The 14,449-nt window shown below is 46.4% G+C and overlaps 1 pseudogene; it reads left to right on the top strand.

The window, feature by feature from the left end:
- The first annotated feature begins 12,261 nt into the window (after window positions 1-12,261).
- LOC116982988 lies at window positions 12,262-12,441 on the top strand (annotated as a pseudogene).
- Window positions 12,442-14,449: the final 2,008 nt, after the last annotated feature.

Genomic DNA, 14,449 nt, shown 5'->3' with positions numbered 1-14,449 from the left:
GTATGCATATAAATGTATCCATATGTATGTGTGCATTTGTATGTGCATATGTATGTGTATACGTGTGTATGTATGTGTATATATGTATGTGTGTATATATGTATGTGTATATATATGTGTGTATAAATATATATATGCATATATTTATTATTACTATATAATTATATATATAATTGCCTTTATGGTTTATGTATATCATCTTACAAGACAAATAAATTAATAGTGATTATTTAAATCAAAGTTGCTTCTGATCCATGAGAATAAACTTTATTATCCCTAACTTGCCTCTCACACACAGACACACATTCATATAAATATATAAAATATATATACGTTAAATTTAATTTTGTGCAGTGTGTGTTAAAGCAATACAAGGGAAACTGCACAATACAATGCAAGGGAAACTACGCAAAGGAGGGGGCTGTTCCCGCTACAAGATACTCGAGGATCTTTGCTTTGGATCAAAGATTATAGAGGAGCTCTATAATCTTTGCTTTGGATTTCAGCGGGTGGCATACCGGAAGTCGCGTTTCGCATTAAGAAATGGCGGCCGTGACGTTCCGTCACATACTACACGTCAGTCCATTGGATTTCGGAGGAGTGGTCTATCTTGCTCTGCTATAAGATCTTTGCTGCCCATTGTCTGCATCGTTCAAAATGCTACATTCTAGAGTGTTAGTTTGTGTCGCGGCTCCACCCCACCGGGGGGTGGGGACAGGAACCGTGACAACTGCGGCACCACCACCCCCACGTTCCAACCAGCACCACCCTCCCTGATACCCACCTCCACACAATAGCCTCACTGACTACAAAAGATGAAATAGTGGCACATTTGGATAGCAGTAGCAGGATCGGTCAGAGTTCTTTGAGAATGTAACTAGGAAAATGGACAAGGGAGAGCCAGTGGATGGAGTGTCCTAGACTTTCAGAAAGCATTTGATAAGGTCCCACATAGGAGATTAGTGGGCAAAATTAGAGTGCATGGTATTGGGGGTAGGGCACTGACATGGATAGAAAATTGGTTGGCAGACAGGAAACAAAGAGTAAGGATAACTAGTGGGATACCGCAAGGTTCGGTGCTGGGACCGCAGCTATTTACTATATGCATTAATGATTCAGATGAAGGGATTAAAAGTAACATTAGCAAATTTACAGATGACAGAAAGCTGGGTGGCAGTGTGAACTGTGAGGAGGATGCTATGAGAATGCAGGGTGTACTTGGACAGGTTGGGTGAGTGGGCAGATGCATGGCAGATGCAGTTTAATGTGAATAAATGAGAGGTTATCCACTTTGGTAGCAAAAACAGAAAGGAAGTTTATTATCTAAATGGTGTCAAGTTGGGAAAAGGGGAAGTACGACGAGACCTGGGGGTCCTTGTTCATCAGTCACTGAAAGTAAGTATGTTGGTAGAGCAGGCAGTGAAGAAAGCGAATTGCATGATAGCCTTCATAACCCACCCCCGCAGACGGACAGATGACTTGCCAATACACAGCCAACTGCGCAATGCGGCGGATGCTCCCCCCACCCGTTCCTAAAACATGGGGGCAAGAGTTTTATCGGGGGCAGGTCCACATTGAAGAAACAATCACTCCCTGGGGCTGCTCATGTGAAGGTGCTAAATTCACCCCTGCCCCGGTCAGAGAGTCAGTCAGTCATACCTTAGCGGTGTGGTGCTCGCTGTGGTTCATGTGAAGCTCATTCTCTCTCTTCTGACCGACCGACATCACCCCGATTGTAGCGACTTCATTCGCAGAGCCGGTAATTGTGATTTTGAACAATTTGCTAAAGATTTGTTTATTATACGTTTCTCATTCCTGGAAGATTCAGTTGCATTTTTAGTTTGAAATGCAAGCTGTACCTCCCCCTTTTCATTTGAAATATCAATTGCTGAAATCAATAAAAGAAAACTCATTTTAAATTCCATTGCACACACACAACCCTAATATTCGACACTCATTTGTATCAGTTACAATGAGATAGGTTGGGAGAATGGGATTGCACCCTTAACTTGGCAGGGTCCATTGTGTCGTCTGATAATGGCGTCAACCGTAAAACGTATAGAGTACAAAGTGAGTGGAAAAGGAATGAACTATCTGAGGCCCTGGGTAGACAGAGCCTGCATCTCACAAATACAGGCAAGCCAGCCGCTCCAATGAAACACAGCCACTGAACGGTTGTAATGACTAGAGGTGTGAATGGATGCACCTCATCCTTCAGCTACAAAAGCTGGCAAGCACACCATTGTTGCTTTTAGACTACTTTGTGACTGGATTATTTTCTCTCTCTTTGTAAAGACTTTATTTCTATCAACATTTTGAAAGTCCAACACTTCCAGTTTACAGCTAAATGCAACCCAAACTTTGTATCAAACTACAATGAATAATTGTGGATGTGTAAGCAGGAGGCTTCTCAGAGCAACTTGTAAACTGACCACTAGCCATCCTGTTTAGTTTAGTTTAGAGATACAGCACGGAAACAGGTCCTTCGGCCTACCGAGTCAGCGCCGACCAACAATCCCCCCCCACACCAACGCTATCCTGGCTTATATTTAGTGGAATTTAGAAGGAAGAGATGGGATCTTATAGAAACATATAAAATGACAGTGCTGGCTTGAAGGGGCAAATGGCCTACTCCTGCACCTATTTTCTATCTTTAGAGATACAGCGCGGAAACAGACCCTTCGGCCCACAGAGTCAGCGCCGACCAGCGATCACCCCGCAAATTAACGCTATCTTACACACACTAGGGACAATTTACACATACACCAAGCCAATTAACCTACATACTTGTACGTCTTTGGAGTGTGGGAGGAAACCGAAGATCTCGGAGAAAACCGGTTACGGGGAGAATGTACAAACTCCGTACAGATAAGCAGCTGTAGTCAGAATGAACCCAGATCTCCGGCACTGCAAGCGCTGTAAGGCAGCAACTTTGCCGTTGCGCCACAGTGCCACCATGTTTCTATGTTTCCTAAACACATTGGGGACAATTTACTTTTATACCAAGCCAATTAACCTACAAACGTGTACGTCTTTGGAGTGTGGGAAATCTCCGGGAAACCCCACGCAGGTCATGGGGAGAACGTACAACTCAGTACAGACAAGCACCTGTAGTCAGGATGGAACTCGGGTCTCTGGCTCTGTGAGGCAGCAACTACCGCTGTGCCAGTGCACCGCTCCTATTAAAAGACAACTTTCACAAAACTTTGCTCACCTGGCCTTGTCTTTTCCCTCCATCAGCCAGATGTTGGCTCTCCTCTTCAGCAGTAAACTTGGCTTACAATACCCAAATCCTAAGAGAGGTGAAAGGCAACAGGGAAATGATCATCAAAGCAGCAGATAAGGGGAAGAACAGAGTTATCATGGACAAACAACAATACTTATTCGAGGCACACAGACTATGAAGTAAAACAGAGCACTACACTAAGTTGACAAAGCCCATCTATAAGGAAAGACTAATGGAAATTGAAGACATTTTACAATGCCTCAAAAAAATCATGGCGCATTTATATGTTTAGTTTAGAGATAGACAATAGACAATGGGTGCAGGAGTAGGCCATTCGGCCCTTCGAGCCGCCATTCAATACGATCATGGCCACCCAGCTTTATGTCATCTGCAAATTTGCTAATGCTACTTTTAATCCCTTCATCTAAATCATTCATCTATATTGTAAATACCTGCGGTCCCAGCACCGAGCCTTGCGGTACCCCACGTCACTGTCTGCCATTCTGAAAGGGAACCGTTTATCCCGTCCTTGTTTCCTGTCTGCCAAACAATTTTCTATCCATGACAGCACTCTACCCCCAAAACCATGTGCTCTCATTTTGCCCACTATTCTCTTTGTGGGACCTTATCAAATGCTTTCTGAAAGTCCAGGTACACTACATCCACTGGATCTCCCTTGTCCATTTTCCTAGTTACATCCTCAAAAAATTCCAGAAGATTAGTTAAGCATGATTTCCCCTTCGTAAATCCATGTTGACTTGGACTGATCCTGTTACTGCTATCCAAATGTGCCGCTATTTCATCTTTTATAATTGACTCCAGCATCTTCTCCACCACCGATGTCAGGCTAACTGGTCAGTAATTCCCCATTTTCTCTCTCCCGCCTTTCTTAAAAAGTGGGATAACATTAGCTACCCTCCAATCCACAGGAACTGATCCGGAATCTATAGAACATTGGAAAATGATCACCAATTCGTCCACAATTTCTAGAGCCACTACCTTAAGTACCCTGGGATGCAGACCATCAGGCCCTGGAGATTTATCAGCCTTCAGTCCCATCAGTCTGTTCAACACCATTTCCTGCCTGACCTGAATTTCCTTCAGTTCCTCCATTACCCTAAATCCTCTGGCCACTAGTACATCAGGAGATTGTTTGTGTTTTCCTTAGTGAAGACAGATCCAACTTACCTGTTCAACTCGTCTGCCATTTCCTTGTTCCTCATAATAAATTCACCTGTTTCAGTCTTCAAGGGTCCAACTTTGGTCTTAACTAATGTTTTCCTCTTCACATAACTAAAGAAGCTTTTACTATCCTCCTTTATATTCTTGGCAAGCTTACCTTCGTACCTCATTTTTTCTCCCCGTATTGCCTTTTTAGTTATCTTCTGTTGCTCTATAAAGGTGTCCCAATCCTCTGGCTTCCTGCTCATCTTTGCTATGTTATACTTCTTCTCTCTTATTTTTATACTGTCCCTGACTTCCCTTGTCAGCCACGGTCGCCCCTTACTCCCCTTGCAATCTTTCTTCCTCTTTGGAATTAACTGATCCTGCACCTTCTGTATTATTCCCAGAAATACCTGCCATTGTTGTTCCACTGTCATCCCTGCTGGGGTATCTTTCCAGTCAACTTTGGCCAGCTCCTCCCTCATAGCTCCATAGTCCCCTTTGTTCAATTGTAATACTGACATTTCCGATTTTTCCTTCCCCCTCTCAAATTGGAGATTAAAACTTATTATATTATGGCTCGAATTTCCTGATCAAATCCAGTTCATTATACAGTGCGAAACAGGCCAGCGCCGACCTGCAATCCCCGCATACTAACACAATCCTACACACACGGGGCAATTAACATTTATACCAAGCCAATTAGCCTCCAAACCTGTACGTCTTTAGAGTGTGGGAGGAAACCGGAACCTCCTGGAGTAAACCCACGCTGGTCACAGAGAGAACGTACAAACTCCACATTGTCACAAACCATTAGAATACCCGAGAATAATTTACATATCAATGTAAATGTGACAATAAAAGACCTTTGAACCACGGGTGTAAAAATTCTACATTTTCCCCAAAATACACAAACACCCGGACATGTGGACAGAACCTGGGGAAATACGTCCAGGAAGGCCCATTGTGTCTGATTGTGGAAGTGAATCCTATCGGGTAGCAGAATACATCGACTCCCTTCTTAATCCACTGGCACAGCAGCACCTCTACTTCAGACCACGTGACACTCCCTGACTGTGCCACCTGATGTTGTACACTTACATGGACATCTAAGGCCCGTCCACAAACAGAACAGACAGGAACATACAACAGTTAAACATATCTCAGAGCAAAATGCTGACCCTGAAAGATTAGACGAGGCTTTGGTCTAGAAGTGGCCCGGGCGATCAATGTCTTTTCAGAGAACTGGATGACATTTGGGAATGTCACATTCAGAAACAGAGAGAGGAATTCATTTACATCTTTCACATACACCACAAAGGTGAAAACCACCACAAACAAAACATTGACTTTCTGGACTTTCCCTAAACTTGCCGGACCTCTTTCCCTGATGAAGCTGCAGACAAATCAAAGATTATTGTTGCACAGTCGTGGACACCACTGGATTGAATTGGCATTAGAGAATGGTGGGCACAGTGGTGTAGCTGGTTGAGCTGCTGCCCCACAGCGCCAGAGACTAGGTTTAATCCTGACCTCCAATGCTGTGTGTGGAGTTTGCACGTTCACCCTGTGACCGCGTGTGTTTTCTCCGGGTGCTCTGGTTTTCTCCCACATTCCAAACACCTGCAGGTTTGCATGTTAATTGGCCTCTGTAAATTGTCCCTAGTGTGCAGGGAGTGGATGAGAAAGTGGGAACTAGTGTGAACGGGTGATAGATGGTCAGCGTGGACTCGGTGGCTGAAAGGGCTGTTTCTAATCTGTATCTCTGAACTAAAATGGTGACCACAAACAAACAGACACCCACAACCTTTTGCGCACAACCAGCCACCGTCCAAAACATACATTCAGAGGGACAGTAAAGACACAACTGATTCACTTCCACCACGTTTACACCACAGGTCTTCAACCAGTCCACCACTGCACTTCACTGCTTTTAAACAGAGGGTGACTCAGGAAGGAAGTTGAAATAAATTAAATCAGATAACATGAAGAGGATAAAAAGCATCTCTGGAGAAAAAGGATGGGTAACGTTTCAGTCAGGATCATTCTGCGAGCCAACATTAATTGATTGCAAATCAGGATGAAGTAAAGCAAAAAAAAAAAAAAATGCAGATTCAGGAATTCTGGCAAATCCAAAACTGTGAAATAGCTATTTGCCTGAGATGCTATCCACACCATTGAGTTTGGTCCATATCCCTCCAAACTTTTCCCATCCATGTACCTGTCTAACTGTATCTTAAATGTTGGGATAGTCCCCTCTGGCAGCTTTTTCCACTCACCCACCACCCTTTGTGTGAAAAAGTTACCCTTCAGATTCCTATTAAATCATTTCCCCTTCACCTTAAACCTAAGTATGAATCATCTTAATCTGGCAAATTTCCAAACAGGTTGTTTAAAGAATTAGTGAACATCATAATCAGTTATTTCCCAATCTTTAGGAAATGGATTTCCACCTTCTCCACCTGTGGCACTCCTGAAACGGCTGTGAATAGCTGTGTATGGTTCCAGTTTTTCATTCTTTGCTGGGACAACATGCTGGAGGAACTCAGCTCGACAGACACTGCATCTTATCCGCATCCATCTGTTGCTCCCTCCCTGCCTCTGACCTGCTTTCTCTCAGCTTATGGAGAGCAGTTCTTGTCACCTTGAGTGGAGGGGAAGGAGAGAGTGGTGAGGGGGAGAGGAAGAGGCAGTTCTGGTCATCGTTTTGAGGATGGGGGGAGGGGGAGATTGGCGAGGGTGCGAGGTGGGGGGGAGAGAAGAGGAGGGTGTATGGGGAGGAGGGGATAGTGGTGAAGGGGGGGGGGGAGTGTTGAGGGGAGAAGAGCAGTTCTGATCACCCCGTTACAGGAACCATGTGGCGGGGTAGAAAGCAGAGTTCTGGAAGAGTGGTGAAGGGGGCAGAGCAGAGTTCTGGTCACCCTACTGAGTAGTAGAGGGGAGAGGAGGAGGGGGTGAGGGACGGGAAGGTAGTGAGCAATGGGGGTGGGAGTAGTGGTGATGGGGAATGTGATGGGAGGTGTGAGGGAGTAAGGGGGGGGAGTGTGTGAAGAGGGGGAGTGTGTGAGGGGGGGAGTGTGTGGGGGGGGAGTGTGGGGGTGTGTGTGTGGGGGGAGTGTGTGAGGGGGGGAGTGTGTGGGGGGGGGAGTGTGTGGGGGGGAGTGTGTGAGGGGGGAGTGTGTGTGAGGGGGGGAGTGTGTGAGGGGGGGGAGTGTGTGAGGGGGGGAGTGTGTGAGGGGGGAGTGTGTGAGGGGGGAGTGTGTGAGGGGGGGGAGTGTGTGAGGGGGGGAGTGTGTGAGGGGGGGAGTGTGTGAGGGGGGGGGAGTGTGTGGGGGGGGAGTGTGTGAGGGGGGTGTGTGTGAGGGGGGGAGTGTGTGTGGGGGGGTGAATGTGTGAGGGGGGAGTGTGTGGGGGGGGAGTGTGTGTGAGGGGGGGGTGAAGTGGGGGGTGAGGGGGGTAATTCTGGTCATACACCCTCCCTCCGGGTTCAGGGGCATTTCCGGCGGAAACGAAACGTCCGTCGACGACCCGCACCCGCTCCCGCCCAAACATCGCGAGAAGTGACGTCGTGTCTCGTGGGAATGGCGCCGGTTAAAGGGTGAAGCCGGGCTGGACCCCGTCACGTGTCGGGGGAGCAGCTGGGGCGTCGATTGGGGGGGAGGCAGCTGCACTCTTCACACGAAAGATTGTAGAGGAGATCTATAATGTTTGATGCAGAGAGTACAGGCTGCAGCCCTTCCCCCTCCCTAACCCTCTTCCCCAGTGGACAATGTGTGTGAGGTACAGAGAGTGCTGGCTGCCTTCCCTCCCTCATCCCCCGGCACGTGACGGGGGACAATCCGGCTTCGCCCTTTAACCTTCGCCATCCCTACGAGACTCAGCGTCAGTTCTCGCGATGTTTATGCGGCGCGGGAGCGGGTCGTCGATGGACGTTTCCTTTCCCGCCGGAACGGAGGGAGACAGGCCCTGACTTAGTTTATGAAATCCTGCTACTATTAAGCCAAGTGACAAGGAGGGGCAGTGACGTGACTTTGTTGTGGGTCCCAGCACACATTGGTGTTCTAGGGAATGAAAAGGTGGATAAATTGGCAAAGGAGGCTGTAAAAAAAAGAAACATAGAGGTAAACTTACAACTATCCAAATCTGAAGGAAAACACATTGTGTGGAAGAAAATAAATCAGGAATGGCAACAATACTGGGAACAGGAGACAAAGGGGAGACACCTCTATTCGCTACAAAACAGAGTGGGCATTACAGCAAGAAGAGGGGGGAACAGGAGGGAACATGTAGTATTAACAAGATTGAGGATAGGACACACTCACCTGAACAGCACATTAAAAATAATGGGAAAACACCCTACTGGGCTGTGTGAGGAATGCCATCAACCAGAAAGTTCAGCATGCCCTAGTTGCATGTAGGAGATATGAGACAGAAAGAGGATTTATGATCATTGAAATGAGGAAAATTGGATTGACAGAAATATCAGTAAAGAACATTCTAGAGTGTGGAGGGAAAGGAAAAGGAATAAAGTTGTTGTTTGATTTCTTGAGGGCCTCTGGGCTTATAAAAAGGATCTAATATAAAGACATGAGTACTGTGGATTGAAGCCAGAAGGTGGCAGCAATGCAACATTGCGGATGCCGACTGCCGTAAAACTCCGAAGAAGAAGAAGAAGAAGAAGAAGAAGAAGTGGGAGACAGAAGGTTAGACTAAATTACATTCCTAATTACATTCCACAGTAGAGCCAAGGCTCTGATCAACACGTGCAGCACATGAATGATCTCTAGTGTATTCATGGATGGAAATCAGGTTATAATCAAACACTTGGCCCATGTTGGCCAACCTGGGTCTCACTGCACACCTGGTACTACTCCTGGCCTTGACTCCAGATGTATACCTTCTCTCATTCCTGTCCCTGAGTCCAGCCTTATGCCTGGCCCCCTATTCTACCCTTTTCATAGCTGCTTACCTGCTTAGGTTCCCAGTGCTGAACACTCCCCTGGTCCCAGCTTTGACAGCACACCTAGTACTATTCCAGACCTTGACTCTGGATGCACACTTGGCCTTGCTCCTAGCCCCTTTGCACTGACAATATATCTGGCCCACACATAAAGCCCCATATCTGACCCCTAGACTTAACCTATTACGTTCAAGTCCACAGGTGCTTAGTTAATGCTGTAATCTTTTATGGGGTACTTCACGGACCAAATTATGCATAACAAAATTTGCTCCATTCATTGGCTTCCTTGTTATCTAACATGCTAATTACTTTGTCAAATAAGTCATCAATTGGCCTGTACACAACTCCAACTAGCGTTTTCTGCCCCTTAGTGTTTCGCAGCTCTACCCATATCGATTCCACATCCTCCAAGCTAATGTCCTTCCTTTCTATTGCGTTAATCTCCTCTCTAACCAGCAACGCTACCCCACCTCCTTTTCCTTTCTGTCTATCCCTCCTGAATATTGAATATCCGTGGATGTTCAGTTCCCAACCCTGGAGCCATGTCTCCGTGATCCCAACTATATCATATTCATTAATAACTATCTGCACATTCAACTCATCCACCTTATTACGAATGCTCCTTGCATTGAGACACAAAGCCTTCAGGCTTGTTTTTACAGCACTCTTACCCCTTACACAATTATGTTGAAAAATGGCTCTTTTTGATTTTTGCCCTGGTTTTGTCTGCCTGCCACTTTTACTTTTCACCTTGCTACCTATTGCTTCTACCCTCATTTTACTTCGGAGTCACGTGAGTGACTACGTGAAGAACCCGCTCAGTGCGCAGGCGCGGCATTACGCCAGCAGTGCAACAGCGGCAGCGGGAGTTAGGCGCTCCCGCAACAGATGAAACGGACCGTCAGATGAGTATCCTGAGGTCGGGTTTCTTTTACAGGGAGCCCCTTTTTCTGCTTGTGTTTTACAGGCAGAGAAAAAGGCTCTGGAACAAAACTGTCCCCCGTTCGAGGAGGAACGTTTTCCGTCGGGGGGGAAGGGGGGCAGCAACAGGCGGTAGGAGCGACCCGGTGTTCCGTAATTCCCCGACACCGTGCCGAGCCCAGCCCGATAGCGGGATGGATGTATAGCCACCCGAAGAGGCATCCGGCAGGTGTTCCCGATTTGGGACGGGACGTCTCTCCACCCGCACGGGGGGAGAGAGAGCCGCCTGAGCCGCTGGAGCGGTTCATGGAGCAGATGCCTGCGAGACGCGCTGCTTGAGGGGCGCTCTCGCTACTACAAGGCACAAAAGCTCTAGAAGAAGGCGGTAGGAACACTTACCGGGCGCACCGCTATCCCCACACCGCGCCGAGGCCAGTCCCGCTAGTGCCTGAGCTGCGGGCTGGATGTTCAGCCATCCGAAGAGGCATCCGGCCGGTGGCTTCCGACTTGTCGGAGGGGACGTCTCTCCACCCGCATGGGAGAGAGACAGCCGCCTGAGCCGCTGGAGCGGCTCCTGGAGCAGGAGCTCCTGCGAGACACGCTACGTGAGGGGCAGTCTCGCTGGAGGGTTCAGGCATACCCTCCACAGTGCCTAGGCACTGCCCATCGCTTCCTCCTTAGTGTGGTTAGCTTTGGGGTGACCAGTGGCTGGGCTGGTCATGAAGAGGGGTCACTGGCTGAACAAAATCGGGAGTATGCTTGATGTACAGGATCAGGAAGAGCTGCTGGGTGTGGCCGCTATGTGGCTCCACCACTAGCGAGATGGCTTTTCAGTCTCAACTGATGGCCAGCTTACTACCTGTCTTTTCCAAAAAACCTCTCCAAGACAGGTAGCCATGAGGCGTTGGTTTTATCACGCCTCCCCTAAATTGCATTTACTCAAAGTGCCCGCCATTATTGGGGGATACATTGAGCAGCGCATTTAACCTAAATATTTTTTAAATGCATTTGGTACCCTGACGTCGGCTATCATGTCCACCTGCTCATTCCAGAAGGGCAGGGTAGTATGGCAAAACACCTGACCCTACTGTTCAACGGTATACCTCATAACTTCTCAAATTAACTCACAAACCTGCCCTCAATCTATGAAATTAACAGGACTATGAGAATGCCGACCTCACAAGCACAGATCCTGCTACCTGGCACTTACCAAACCAGTCCTAAAAAACTGGACGAAGTGTTCAAACTATTCGGCACAAGAGGGCAGAGTCTGGAATGAGCACCACACTAAACCAGACAGCAGTACCTCTACGTGTCCACCAGGTGCGTCTACCTCATGGGACTGGTGAAAGCTCGGGGCTTGCATGCCAAACCCGTAGCATTTAGGCCACGGCCCAGAGCAGGCCCCAGGGAAAATGCGCCACCCCCCAACAAACATCGTCCCTACAAGAACAAGGAACCAGAAACCGAAGAAAACAACAATGAAGACAGATAAGTATGGTTCCTACCATCACATAAAGGTTAAGGGTTGTACTAACAAGGGGTGGGTGAATCACGTCTGGTTAGGAAGCTATCACTCTTGGTAGTTATATACCAAAAAATAAATACAAGGGGAATAGAATTAATATCTTGCCACCAATTCAGCAAGCACCCCAAGGGGTCTACTCTCCCACGATGGTGAATGTCGCACCATCGTTGATAAACCACTTGAGTATTTCACCAGGTATACCCATTCATGGGATTTGTAACTACTACTATGGATCCAAGGATACTTTATGGTAGACATCGACCTTGAAGATGCACACTATTCAGTACCTTCTCATATAAGTTTCGGATATACCGCAATTACCTGGATGGAGTAACCATGATGAGCGTTGCGGCATTTAAGTCAAAGTTATCCAGAATCAACTAGCCCTGACACTTAGAAACATTCCGTCATGGCATGTCTATATATTAACGACAAACTATCCTTGGATACAGCTTTAGCTGCATCGCTTCTCGGCCTTTTGGCTAAGATCAAGTGTAGTATCTGTTCTTATCAGTTTAATAATCTGATACGTCCCTTATCTAGGGACCATATATTAAATTGAATTTTGGAACAGGGAGATGGAATAGGGGCTTGCTCCGTCCACTCCACGTGCAGTGCCTCTGGGAACGGTGCACAAAATATATATCCAGATATTTACGTTGACCATCCACAACTTTGTTATCTGGTATTCATTAAGACTATCAGTCATGGTGCATTAACCACCAATCAACTACGTGGCAAAGTAATTGGGATATAGCAGCATTACCAGCTACTGAACTTTGTACCTTTCCTATATGCTGAGGTACTAGTGTTCAAAACTATCTCCATACCTGTAATATGGGGGCAAATGGATTAATCTGTAGTGTTATCATGGAATTTATCGGCAGGAAGGATTATGGTTGTACACTTCCACCTGTTTTGAGTAACATCTTATGTGTCCTGATGTGTTACGGAGCTTGTAATACTTAATGCCAATATGAATTGACTTAAACATGTTATATATTAACTTACTTAATTCTAGTGAAGCATTTGCTCAGTAATCCACCAAATTTGCATGTTCGTTTATAAGATAACAACATCACAGTGGTGGCATATACCAAACCACTTGGGCGGAGAACATCGATATTAGGTGACAATTTATTAACAATTGGAAACCGTATGTCGTCAAACATGTTTGACCATCAGTAACTCACCTATCAGGTGAGCTAAATACTGTAAACATACATTTAAACCAAAAATATTTGCTGAAATTACTAAGCAATATGGACACCAGATATCGATTCCTTATATCCAATTAAATCACCACGTACTAATTTACGTCACATGAAACCAATCTCAAGGCAGCGGCAATGGAGACATTCCCGCGTATTGAGGGGTGGGGGGAACCTAATCTCTATGTTTTCCTTTCCTTCTACCTCTTCAATAGGTACTACGCCTTCATCAGTCGGGTACTACGCAAATTACAGTGGACCAAGTCCACAAGCATGGTTCCCAGTGATCCTCGACATGGTCATTAAAAGAATTGCAGAATTGGGAAGACCATTGCTGTGCTTGGATCAGCAGCACTATCAACCTGATGACAGCATTCCGTCGCATATCCTAGGGAACATACCTGAGGAGCATCAAGAAATGGTACTCTGTTTTCCAAAACAGGAATTACACATTCAACTATAACAACAAAAAAAAACAAAAAAAACAAAAAACTGTACTGGAGCTCCTGGCAGGTCTTCACCACAATGAAGGACATGTTCTGTCAGACTACTCAACTTGGGTACCACTCACTGGTGATCAGATACAGGAGAGGTATATCAATCCATTCCCCAGAAATAGGTACACCCAAATTGGGATGTCAGTGAAATCCTGACATACCTTAGGGGATGATCACCAGCCAGGTCCCTCACCCTGGAACAGCCTACCCTGAAGATGGACATGCTGGTGGCCTTACATCAACACAAAGAGCCAGCTCTCCCATCTACTGCGATGGGACAACATGGTTATAACACCAGATAGTGTCACATGCCCATTCAAGGGTTGGCCAAACAGAACAGACCAGGAACATCAGGTCCAGTCATGAAATTCCGGGCATACCCACCTGAACCACGTTTTATGTGTCATGACCCACTTAGAGATCGACACAATAAGGAATACCGAGGGAGAGGAAAAAGCCTTATGGGTCAGCCACAGGAAACCTCATGGTCGGGTGACGAGCTAAACTATCTCTAGTGGCTCAAGCAGGTACTGGGAGTTGCTGGAGTAAATACTAACGTGTATAAAATCTTATTCCACCAGGACAGCTTCCACGTCAGTAACTAAGAGGATGGACGAGCCTATGGACCACATCCTGGCTACTGCAGGGTGGTCTAGGGAGTATACGTTCCAAACTTTTATAACAAACCACTGACAGAACCTGTATCGTTTGCAGAAAAAGAATCTGCAAAAAATATATAATTTAAGCCCGGGGGAGCAATTGGTCTTGTTGTTGTTAGATAGATAGATAGATAGATAAATACTTTATTAATCCCCTTATTCAGGGGAAATTCTGATGCCCTTGCAGCACACTAATAAAAATAACACCATTATTGTTTTTACAAACAGATTCATGGTTGATTACGATAACATACTTCCTCCCTCGAATGACTTCGGCAGCGAG

This window comes from Amblyraja radiata, chromosome 17 (assembly GCF_010909765.2).
Source record: "Amblyraja radiata isolate CabotCenter1 chromosome 17, sAmbRad1.1.pri, whole genome shotgun sequence".
NCBI classification, from domain to species: Eukaryota; Metazoa; Chordata; class Chondrichthyes; order Rajiformes; family Rajidae; genus Amblyraja; species Amblyraja radiata.
This window is presented reverse-complemented; position numbering and strand designations above follow the sequence as displayed.